Genomic DNA, 12,748 nt, shown 5'->3' with positions numbered 1-12,748 from the left:
TCATCAGCAGATGTAAACCCGTATACTAGCTTCCCTTCATCCATCAGGTCAATACTGCAAATAAATAATGAATATGAAGTGAAAGGATTCGGCCGATCGCAGGGTTCGGCCGACTTGTTCTTTTCATTAATTTGTACCTCTTTACAATCAACACCTGGCCGGCTGCTCGAGCGGGCCTCTTTATAATGTAATATGGATGACAAAAACAATCCGATTCTTATTTTATGTGGCCGATCGCAGGGATCGGCCTCTCCTATTTCCTTGGTACAGACTAACTATGGTACCCCTTGTACTCCGTAAGGCCAGTGGATAAGAATAGCCTCACCCCATTTTTTGTAGCTTCCACGCGGTCGTAGCCTTCCAAGCTAATCCCTGAGATCAGTTCCTGGTCCTCCGCGTCCTAGACACTCATGGCGGCATGTGAAACTTCAACAGAATCATCCGCATGGACTACTTCTACTTCATCTCCATCCCATTGAATCAGACATTGGTGCATTGTAGAAGGGATACAGCAATTGGCATGGATCCAATCTCTCCCAAGCAGGACGGTGTACGAGCCCTTGCTATTGACGACAAAAAATGAAGTAGGGACGGTCTTGCCTCCTATCGTCAAATCCACGCTGAGGACTCCTTGTGCCTCCGACGTTTGTCCGTTGAAGTCGCTTAACATGATGTTGGTTTTGATCAGATCTCCAACAGAATGCCCCAACCGGCGCAGCACTGCATACGGCATTATGTTAACCGCCGCTCCTGTGTCGACTAGCATCCTGCTGACAGGCTGGCCGTTTATGTACCCCTTGAGATATAAAGCCTTCAGGTGCCTGTAATTCTTCTCTCGAGGCTTCTCAAATATGACTGGCCGTGGCCCCAAGTCAAGCTGAGCTACTGGCACTTCCCCATGGCCTGGTGCATGAAACTCTGCAGGAAGAACAAATACCATATGTGCATCAGCCGATGTCTTTACATCGGCTTTCGACTTCTTGGGATGCCACACCTTCTTAGAAGAACTCTCGGCCTTTTGAGGGTGGTGAACCTTTTCCGCTAAATCCGGCTGCGCCTTCCTTAGCATTTCCAAGTATTGGGCCTCAGCTTCTTCCAGGCCGCGCAACCGCTGCACCCTCCGCTTCTGGGATCGGTTAAGCCCGTTAGGGCACCAGCGTGGTCGGTGATATTTATCTTCCTCATCTTCTAAGTCCCTCCCTGTATGCGATAACTCGACTTGTCCATGGCGGGGCTGCTCTGGTCCCAAACGGTGAAAAACTGAGGCACTTCTTGCATCTTGCTTCTAGGAATTGCACTCTGGACAATCCTCAAGGGTGGGTAGTCGTTTCATACCAAAATCCCAACAATATTTGAAGAACGGGCAATGCCAATGATCTCGTGTATCCTCTTGCTTCCTGAGTCATTTCCCAGTGCGCCGCTCATACTCTTCTTCTTCAGTCTCATGTTGGAGATGCTGTTGATACTAATACTGGTATTTTCTCAGAAGATGAGAGGACACTGGTCGTTGATTCCTAATGTGCCTGATCTGTTCTTCAGTAATATAGTCCCTTTCTTCTTCTTGGGGCCGATCGCGGGAATCGGCCTTTTGCTTCCTTACATGCTGACGTGATGCATGCCTTGCCATGTTAATACCGAGCATAAAGTCCAGTTGACGACGTGTCGATCGGTTGTACCCTTCCACCATATTTACATTCGGGAATGGTTGAGTATCAACCTTCATGGCGTACTGTCCCAAGATTAATCGGCCTTGCTTAATAGCCAATTGTATCTGTTGTTGGAGTTCCTTGCAGTCTCCGGTACCATGAGTGAAAGAATTATGCCATTTGCAATATGATCTCCCCTGGAGCTCCTGAGCTGTTGGGATCTTGAAACCTTCAGGGAACTTTAACTGCTTTTCCTTCAAGAGTAAGTCAAATATCTTTTCGACTTTGCTCACATCAAAATCAAATCCTTTCAAAGGACCCTGTTGTTTCACCCATTTGCAGGGCACAGGCTTTGCCCCCCGTGCCCACTCCACAACTGCGATCTCTTGGTCATCCCCAGAGTCTTCGGAGTCTTCAGCGTCAACCATTACTACTTGACGTTTAAACTTGTCTTGGTACAATTCTGGGTGACGTTGCTCGTACACTGTCATCTTCTGCACCAGATGAGCCAAAGAGTTGAACTCTAGCTAGAAAACCAGATCTCTAATCGGCTTTACCAGTCCCAAAGATGCCAATTCAACTGCATCTTTTTCTAAAATTCGAATCGAGTAGCACTGGTTCTTGACTTCTCTGAAATGCTGGATGTATTCTGCCACCGTTTCTCCTCGCTTCTGGTGGACCTGCGCCAAATCAGCAATCCCAGCTTCGATAGCTTCTGAATGATATTGTATATGGAACTGTTCCTCTAGCTGCTTCCAGGTGCGGATAGAATCAGGATCCAACGATGTGTACCATCCGAAAGACGGCCTTGTGAGAGACTGCGAGAAAAACCTCACCCGCAATGGATCCAACACTGAAATCATCCCCAGCTGCACCAGATATCGGCTCACATGTTCTATGGAGCTGGATCCTTCTGCTCCACTTAACTTGGTGAACTCAGGTAGCCAATACTTGGGCGGCAGGGGAATCAAGTCATACTCACTTGGATAAGGCTTAGTGTAGCCGATCGCTCGCCTTCTTGGGAGAATGCCAAATTGATCTCTCAAAATGGCACTAATCTGATCCACTGTATGAACTCCTGGGGCCGAGTGCGTACCTTCATGACTCGGCCCTGTTGCGTAAGTAGCCAGCCATGCCTGTTTGTCGGCATCGACTACAGATGTTCCTCCAGTTGTCCTCTGCGTAGGTTGCGCCGGGCTACCACCATCTGGTATGTACGCACAAACATACCCATGTGGTACCTCCTTTGGGGTTCACTAAAGAATTGGTGATCAGCAGGATCACCTCCCATCTTGTATATGACGTATGCTGGAGAACCATGTTGTTCTGGAGCTGCAAACATGTAAGGCATTGGTGGCCTGGCTTGAGAAGGCAACTCCCCTTTATGACTTCCTAAAGCAGGTCCTGTTGGAGAGTACTGGTGTTTCATAATCTCTTGCACCACACGTACCGCGACGCGCTCAAGGGTGTTCACCAAACTTTCAGAATGTCGATGTAACGAATGAGCCACCATGTAGTTGACTTCCTGGCGGAGAGCTCACGTGCGTTCTTCCATAGGAGTAGACAGATCCACCTCGTCAAGTGCACCTTCAGATGAAATCCCTTCCACCTGATGCCGTGGTGACGGGTTCTTTCAAATGAGCCGATGAGGTCGGCTTCAAAAGTAGCCTTTATTTTGTCATACTTCTATTTGTGCTCTTCAGACAACTCTTCATAAGTAATCGGGTTCTCGTTCGGCATCTTGACAACGGGAGTCGATGTAGCCGAGGGAGATGATGCAGTCGGTTGTAGTCGATGTCGTCGAAGTAGTCAATGGAGTAGTCGATGTAGTCGACAAAGTAGTCGATGTAATCGATGAAGTCGATGATATCCCACTGGGCGTGCTAGAATGTGTTGTCGGTCAAAACCCACCGGCGAGTAGCGACAGGCAACGCGAGGAGCTGGGAGGCTTCTGGAACTGCTGGCGGGTTCCGGTCCCTCGGTCAACGGCCCAGAAGTCCGGCACACGCCCTCGCTTGGTGAAGTGCTAGGCGTGCCACCTGACCTATACCTGATCAGGAAGGTGTAGAAGTCGTTGTCAGTTACTTTCCTGCATGCACATCCATGTCAAACATTAGTCTGAGCCGCGAGCGGCTCTTAACATGACTCCCAAGATCGGCTAGAAGAGCCGATGGAGCCTCTGCACTAGGCCGAACCTGTCTTCGTACCAGGTCGGACCTTCGAGTACCTCTCAGAACCGGCTAAAAGAAGCCGATTGCCCCGTTTAATAGGTCGGATCTATTAATATTTAAACATCTTGTACAAATCCGATAGGAAGAGATAAAAGCATGCTCTGCAGTTACCAAGCTAATCCAATCCACGACAGTAAGGATTTTCACCATGTAACCGGAACATCCTACACGTAGTTAAGCCTAACGAACATGAAAAATGATAGGACAGTAACCTAAAAAGAGACCTAAAAACCAACTAACAAGTCGATTCTTGGAACAATCCCTCCTTAGATTACCATAAAGCACCAATCATGCAGCCGGCACATTTAACCCGTTTGAAGGGCCTAATCATACGGATATTAAACCAATTCCTTGTAGAACAAAGAATTACCATAACGGATTAGATCTGCTAAGCAAAAACAGAGCACGGTGCTGCCCGTGCACCCGGATCGCGTGCAAGGGTAGCTAAACAATTACGGATAGCAAGCAGAGCATGGATATACTTTTCAAAACCAACGTAGCATCATAATCGTTTAAGATAACTAGTGTTACTCACCATCAACAACGCTTCGGTACGAGAAACACAAAGATAAGCATGATCGGAGCAACATGTCAATTACCTGGAGAGACCCTTGGGAAAGGGGTGGCGATGCGCCGAGAGTTTGTTGTGAATGATTGATTGATTTAAATCTCACGATACATATTTATAGTCCGGAGACTTGATCTTTTCTATCTAACCCTTGCTGATTACGATGCAATCTCTAACTTACTTTATTTAAACTATCCTTACTAGATACATGGCCATCCCGGCCCTCGACATGTTCGCACAGAAATTGATTCGCAGACCATTACGATGATTTCCTTCAGCCCATGTTGCTCTCAGCCCATCCCTTGGCCCAGTCAAATTATGGCGATAACAGTTCTGCATAGCAGACGGGAGTACGGTCATACAGTCACGCTGTAGACGTACGTCCTGCACATTGGATGTGCGTATGGTCCTACAGTCGCTTGTGGTGGCACTGATCCACGACCCGGAATATGAGGGGAATGGTTGCCCGGAAAGGAAAGTTTCCGAGCGTGTGAGTTAGGATCCCTTGCAAGGTTATGAAATTCGATTCAGGAATCGTCTGTTTCTCGCAGTGATTGAGACTGCTTGATACTTTTGCCACATAGAGTAACAAGAGCAACAGTTTGTGGAATAATATTGATGTATGTTTTAAAACCTAGCTTGTTTGTCTAGTATAGATGCTCACTTAGAATGGCTAATTGAACTAGAATCTGAAAGCTAAAATATGGAATTAAGGACATACTCTTATTGTTTTTCAGCAAAAGAAACCTAGAGCCTTTCATAACCTTGCTGAGTATTAGTATACTCAGCCTTGCTAGTAATGTGGTTTTCAGGTATGTCATTCGAGGACTCAGTTGCTAGTTCTCCTTGGCCATGCACTTTACTGTAATATCCAGGTAGTTAGACAATTAGATACCAAGTTTGGGTGTATTACATGTAAGCATGTTAGTGTATACAAGTTGTACAAAGCAATAAGGGTATATTTGTAAATCATGAGTTTTATAAATTCTTATGTGCAAGTGTGTGAAAATGTTCTTAAGTGTCAAATTTCAGATGGCTATAGAAAAGAAAAGAGCAAAAGTCAAATAAAACCTAAGAGAAATAGATTTTGAAAGAAACTAAGGACCTATGTGTAGTTAACACAAACATAAGGGACTTACATGTGAAATGGTAAAAAGATAAAAGTAAAACTTAGTTTTACCTAAGGACTAAAGTGTAAAAAGAGTTAGTAATGATTACTGCAGGAAATCTTGCAAAAAGACCCTAAACATTAAAGCATTTTGTTTGAATTACAAGACAAAGTTTATAATTTGAATTGTGCTCTAAAGTTTAAAATACAACTATATTCTTTGAGATTTTGAACTTGAACCTTAAAGCAGTCTTGTAGGATTTGAAATTCTCTACAACTTTGCTTTAGACACTTTTCTCATTAGGCTTTTGTATCAACGGGAATTCTTCCTTTACAGAGGAGTCCCTGGAAGTTTCTAGATTTGCAAATCAGTCCTTCTGACCCTGTCTGCCTTCTTCCTCCTCTGGCACCACTGCTTCGCCTCTGCTCTGCTCCTGCCGCCGCCGCCCACCGCCGGCGCAGCTTCCTGAGCGCCACCTCCAGCTGCTACTCGTGCACACGCGTCGCCGGAGGGTCTTCTCACCGCCCTAGCCCTTCCCCGTTGTCTCCTTCCTCGCGCGCCACCTCGCCTTCCTCCTGCCGCGGGCTGCCAGCACCACCGGCCACGGCAACCTTCTGCTCCTCCACCGCTGGGCCTAAGTAGCTGCCCCCAACCGCAATGTTGCCTCTCTTCTCACTCTTTTACTTCCTGGTAATCTATACAAAGCAGCTCGGCTTGCTCCTGTGCGTGGACCAACGGCCGCCGCCCCACCTCCATTGCCGCCGCCCTCTGCTCCACGTCGAGCTTCCCCTTCCGACCTTCCTCTTCCTGAGTTGAGCCTCGGAATCGGGTCCCCTTCTCGCCCTAGAGCTCCTAGACCACGCGCCATCCCCATTCCCCACCCGAGCTCGCCGGAATTCGAGCCGCCGCTCGCCGGAGCTACTGCTCCCGTGGGCAGCTCGCCACCGGTCATCTCCAACCTCCCCGAGACCCTCTACAGGTAGCCTTTAACTCACTGGTGCTTCCTCTCCCCTTGCCCCTCGCCGCCGACCCCGAGGATCGCCGGATTTTGGCCGGAACAGAGCTCTCCCCGCTGGCCATGGCAGCAGGGACCCGATTGCAAGCATTCTAATTCTTTTAGGGTCCTTTATGCAAAGTTTCAGTCCCTTTCTCTATTTCAAACCAGTGAAGTTCAAAAATGTGTAAGAATTCGTAGAAAAATCAGAAAAATACCAAACTTATTGGGTTAGAATCCTTATGATAAGTTCTACAACTTTTATTTCACAAGCAAGTTATGAAAGTGCTTAGTTTGTTCTGTATTCTAAATACAAGTAAAAGGACGTTTTAATTAAATCTTATGATCCATAGCTTTACTGCTGTTAATTTTTGGAGCATATATTGTATCTGAGTTGAGAAGGCTTGTATAAATTTTTGAGGCCTAGATCAGCCCTCTAGCTAGAGTATTTGGTTACTTTTGTTATAAGTTAATAAAAACTTGGCAAATTAATTTCAGAAGTATCTATGCATATTTAGGGATGAAATTTTTACTATAGTTTGGTCTTTATGAGTGTGATATAACATAAAAATTTGAGAAACAGAAACCTAATATGACTTGAGTTATAAATTTCAAGCTTAGATTCCAAGATAAATCATAAATAATAATTAGGATGAATGAAAATTTATGAAACTTTTCTGGAATGCTAGACTTGAGTAGTTTATGATATCCTTAAGTTTTGAACCCTAATTTTAGTATAAAACTCTAGTTATAATTATACCTTGCAATTTCAAATCTTGATCTTGTTCAATTAAGTAAGTTGTTATTTATTGTATAAAATATCTAGAGTAATGTTATTTCAATTAAACCCACTTAGGGTAACTTTCATAAGTATTAATTTATTTTTACTAATTTACAATTGGTCTAAATTAATTCAAGGCTATCCATAATTAATAATAACCTAAAGTTAATATGCCATGTTTAGCTAATAAAAGGAGATTGCTAAATGTATGTAGTATTGCTTAAGGTAATCAAATACGCTACTTAAAGGAGTTAGATGGAGTTTGAGGGTAACCCACCCCGGTTGCCTAACGAGATTAGTTAGTTTAGTTAGTACTCGATAAATGACTGCCCAGTGCAGGGTAGTTAAGTTGATTGTTAATATGCAATGCTCTTTATTTAGATTGCAACTTTATCGTGAACTGAACTACAAATGTATGCATCCATTAAACTTCATTTTGCATATCATGTAGAATCGACCACTCTCGCCGACGGGGATTATCAGCTGATCCCGGAACAAGAAGGAGGTTATTCTGAAGACCCCGGGACTCTTGTCGCGGATTTCTCTGAAGCCCCGAACCAAGGTTCGGAAGAAAATATTTTGACTAACCCCAACCCCACCAGCGAAGGCAAGCCCCGGACATAACCCCTACTTTATTACACTGCAACCTATATTATTATTTATGTATATCTTTATGCATTAGGTTCTTACGAGTTGTTTGGAAACCTTAGTTGCATTGTTCCAGGAACCAATGTATTGAACACTAGAACTTGAGTCCGAATAGCTGCTCTGCTTATAGGACCAGTAGAAGTCGAGTGATTTCCTGTCACTCGCGCGATATATAGGAGTTGTAATGTTTACATTCCTGTTATCACTATAAGGATGACGGACGGGAGTTTTATGAGGTATCATGGTCAAGATGATACCCCGTCTGTTTTGATGAATTTGATAAGGTCGCAGTGTGTGGTAGCGGTGGTTAAGCGTTTGAAAGTACTAGCCACATGCCGTGAAATATGGTAAGCGGTAAGCCTAGTAACCGATCGGCCCGAGGAGTGGACATACCACCCACCACATGTATTTGCTTCTTTTGGTTACTTTGTTCAACGTGTAGGCATACGTGTTGCTGGGCAACCAGGAGTACGGGTTTTGTAGTCGCGCTACAGACGTACGTCCTGCACTTTGGATGTGCGTATGACCTGCAGTCGCTTGTGGTGGCACTGATCCACGAGTCGGAATGAAAGGCAAACGGTTGTTTCGGAACGACCCTGTGGTGTTCCAAGCATGTGTGTTAGGTTTACCTTGCAAGGATTGAATCTCGATTCAGAATCGTCCGCCTCTCACGATGTATGAGACTGCTTATTCCCTTTACCACATAGAGTAACAAGAGTAATTATGTGATTATTTAAGATGATGTTTGAATAAAGATTCTACCATGTTTGACTAGTTATAGGTGCTTACCTAGAATGGTTAATCAACTAGAACCTGAAAGTTAAAAGTTGAAAATAAGGATTTACCCTTTGTTGCTTTTCAGCGGAAAACTTTACCCAAAGCTAAAAGCCATCATGAGTCTAGTTATGGGCTAAGGTATACCCAATTCCGGGTAAGTCTTGCTGAGTATTAGTATACTCAGCCTTGCTTTCGTTGATTTGCTTCAGGTAATCCTTCTGATGAGCCAGCGTTCATTACACCGTGGCCCTACCCTTTGCCTGATGGTTGGTCCGTGGAATGGGATCCATCCCCGGCCAACACCGATTTCGCCAAGTGATATTATGCCAGGGCTAGCATAATATCTGTAATGACGACGTGTATAATGGTTACGCTTTTCAAATTCCGCTGCTTTGACTAAAAACTAAAACCTGTCTTGTAATAATCTCTCCTCTGTGGGAGCTAATGATGTTTTGTACATTGTTGTAATGTAACTGTCTGTGGTGTAAGATATTTTGGTATTGTATCTCTAGACTCACCTTCGTGTGAGGTACCTTGTTGGATCCTGAGTTCGGTGGTTTATCGGGACATTACCCGACAGACCAATGGTTTTATACCGTTTGAAGTACGAGGTAGCCCTTCCGTGAGGACTCGCGTACTTGAGTCGGTATAATTCAGGTTGGTTCTGCCACATTTACCGCCTGGCTGGTCTGTGGAATAGGATTCGTCCCCGGCCGGCAATGACTCATCGGAATGACACCATGCTTTGGGCTAAGTATGGTGCCTGCTTTGCGACGAGTAGTCGCATTGTTGTATCTTTTCCGCTGCCATCTCTAAATAATGTCCATTAAAACTTGAAGTTTTCGAACATTGCCTATATAAATTTATTTTAGTTAGGTTTGTAGTACTCTACTAGAAACCGGTTTATAATAACTACTATGACTATGTTGTAAAAATATAATGGTGATTGTATCTCTGGACTCGCCTTCATGCGAGGTACGCTTGAATGATCCGGAATCCGGTGGTTTCATCGGGACGTTACCCGACAGACCATTGGGTTGTTCCGTTTGAAGTGCGTTGAGGTCATATGGTCTGTATAGTGATGGTCTGCGCACTTGAGCCGGAATAATTCAAGCAGCTCTGCCACATCTGAGATGCGAAGGAGTGTTACCCGCAAGTGCAGAAGATGTTGTACGCTGTCCTCATGGCATCCTGCAAGCTACGCCATTATTTTCAAGCGCATCAGGTCATTTTGGTTACCTCGTACCCCCTCGGCCACATCCCCAAGAATTGAGAGGGGATGCGGCGCATGGTGAAGTGGGCAATCGAACTGGCTGAGTTCGATCTGCAGTTCGCGCCCCAGCATGCGATCAAAAGTCAAGCCCTCGCCGACTTTGTCGCTGAATGGACCTCGGTCCCCGACATCAATTGACCGGAAGAAACCGCGTACTTGGTGGTCGATGATGATAAGCCATGGACCTTAGAATATTGGTGTACGAACTTTGATAGGTCACTCACTCTCCAAGGGGCTAAGCCAAGGTGGTCCTGACCTCCTCGGATGGACATATCCTCAAGTACGCTGTTCAGCTCGATTTCCGAGCCTCGAACAACATGGCAGAATACTAGGGCCTCTTGTGGTGCTACGAGCCGCAATCGGGATAGGAGTTCACCACCTCCAGGTGAAGGGGGACTTCCAGCTCGTGGTCAACCGGGTCTCCAAGGAATACCAATGCGCCGACCCACAAATGGCCACCTACGTGGCCGAGGTGCGGTGCATGGAGCGGGATTTGAACAGACTGGAGCTGCAACACGTTCCCCACAAGGAGAACATTGAGGCTCGTGAGCTGTCCCAGTTCTCATCCTCACGTGCTCCATTACCACCGAGGTGTTCGAAGAAAAGCTTTGCCAACCTACCGTCATGGCCGCCGACCTTTCCGAAGGGGGAACCCCGCCTTCGGGAGGGAGAAACCAGGCCATGCCACCCACCGGGAGCACTGTGCTCTCGGCCAGTCCTCAGGAACCCTCATGGATGGATGAGATCCACGGCTTCCTAAAAGAAAATATCATTCCCATGCGGCTGTGAAACGGATCGTATGAGAGTCCAAGCGCTACACCATGGTAGATGGGGATCTATATCGGCACGGCACGGACGGGGTCCTTCTCCGGTGCATCTCTCGGGAGGAAGGAGGCGAGCTGCTTGCTGACATCCACAAAGGTGAGTGCGGGAGTCACTCATCCTCCCGCACGATTGTTGGGAAGGTCTACCGGTAAGGCTTTTACTGGCCGACAGCCCTTGAGGATGCAGCCGAACTGGCTCGATGCTGCAGGGCATGTCAATTCTACGCAAAGTAGATTCACCAGCCAGCACAGGTGCTCAACATCATCCCCCTATCATGGCCATTCATGGTCTGGGGGCTTGACATCTTGGGAGCTTTTCCCAAGGCAGTCGGGGGATACGAATGGTTGTACGTGTCGATCGACAAATTCACAAAGTGGCCGCAGGTAACCCTAGTCATCAAGGCGAACAAGGGTTCTGCGCTCAAGTTTCATGGACCTGGTGGCCCGGTTCGGGTTTCCAAATTGGCTCATCACCGACAACTGGACCCAGTTCACGAGCAACCTCTTTTGGGATTACTGCGAGGACATAGGCATCAAGCTTTCCTTCGCTTAAATGGCACATCCACACAGCAACGGGCAAGCCGAGAGAGCCAACGTAGAAATCCTCAAAGGGTTGAAGACAAGGACCTACAGCGAGCTCACGAGCATGGCACAGGCTGGATAGACAAGCTACCAGTGGTGGTTTGGGAGAACTGAACCACCCCGAGCTGCGCAACAGGCGAGACACCATTCTTTCTCATCTATAGAGCCGAAGGCCGCGGGTGCGGACCTACAACAAAGAAGAGCAAGATCGTCTGTGGCAGCACGACGTCCTTTACCTTGAGGAAGTATGGAGCAGAGTGACAGTTAGGGCAGCTCGCTACCAGCAAGCCCTCTGACGCTACCACCAGCGCCACATACGACTAGGAACCCTCCAATTCGGAGACCTGGTCCTCCGCCGGTTCCAATCATGCGAAGGGAAAACAAACTCTCACCCATGTGGGAGGGACCCTTCCGTGTCACGGAAGAACGCCCGGCTCCGAGCATTCTGGCTCTTTGATGAGGACGGAGTGTGTCACACCTGATTTATAAGAACATAAATCGAGCAATCATATATGCGCTAGGATCAAGTCACGCATATATACAACAGAATCATCAAGATATCACAACACGTATCTCGAAATAAAAGCGTATAAATTATAAATGAATATCTTTATTACAACTGAATAAAGAATCAGTTCAAGGAATGCGGAAGCGTAAAATAAATACATGAAAAACAGGGCGCCACAGGGACGTCGGCTGGGAGACAACGCCTAGAAATCGTCGAGTCCGCTGATGTAGTCCTCCACGTCGCCTGGTACTGAGCAGCAGTCGAAGATATCCCCGAGAGAACAGAAGAATAGAGAAGGCAAGTGTGAGTACACAACTTGTACTCAATAAGTATAACACGAATCATGAGGCCCTAGGGTTAGCTGACTCAACTGCATTAGCTTTTAATCTTGGCACATTTTATTAAAGCTAATTACTACAAGTGGATGAATTACCATAACCCAAGTTACATAATAATTAATCAAGATTAAACATGAGACTACTGAAAACCAAGCCAAACCACCAAGGTACAAACCCACTAATCAGACGGAGGATCTGGGCTGCTCATGACCGTGAGCACGGCTAGTATACCAGTTTTACACTCTCGAGAGGCTGCACAACTTTACCCACAAGTCGTGAGCTACGCTAGTGGTCCACCCCACTTCCTTAGGTGAGATGGCTAGCAAGCACACTACGAGACCGTTACAAAGAATCATGTTGGTAAGGTGTAACCGCTAAGGTTTCTGGATCAGCTACGATGGGCCCACCTCACTGGGGTACAAGCACACAGCACAGACCAAGCCGGAGGAGCAGGGACCATTGAAGCTTA

Source organism: Panicum hallii, chromosome 2, assembly GCF_002211085.1.
Source record: "Panicum hallii strain FIL2 chromosome 2, PHallii_v3.1, whole genome shotgun sequence".
Taxonomy (NCBI): Eukaryota; Viridiplantae; Streptophyta; class Magnoliopsida; order Poales; family Poaceae; genus Panicum; species Panicum hallii.
The sequence above is the reverse complement of the archived record's forward strand: the minus strand, read 5'-3'. Positions refer to the sequence as shown.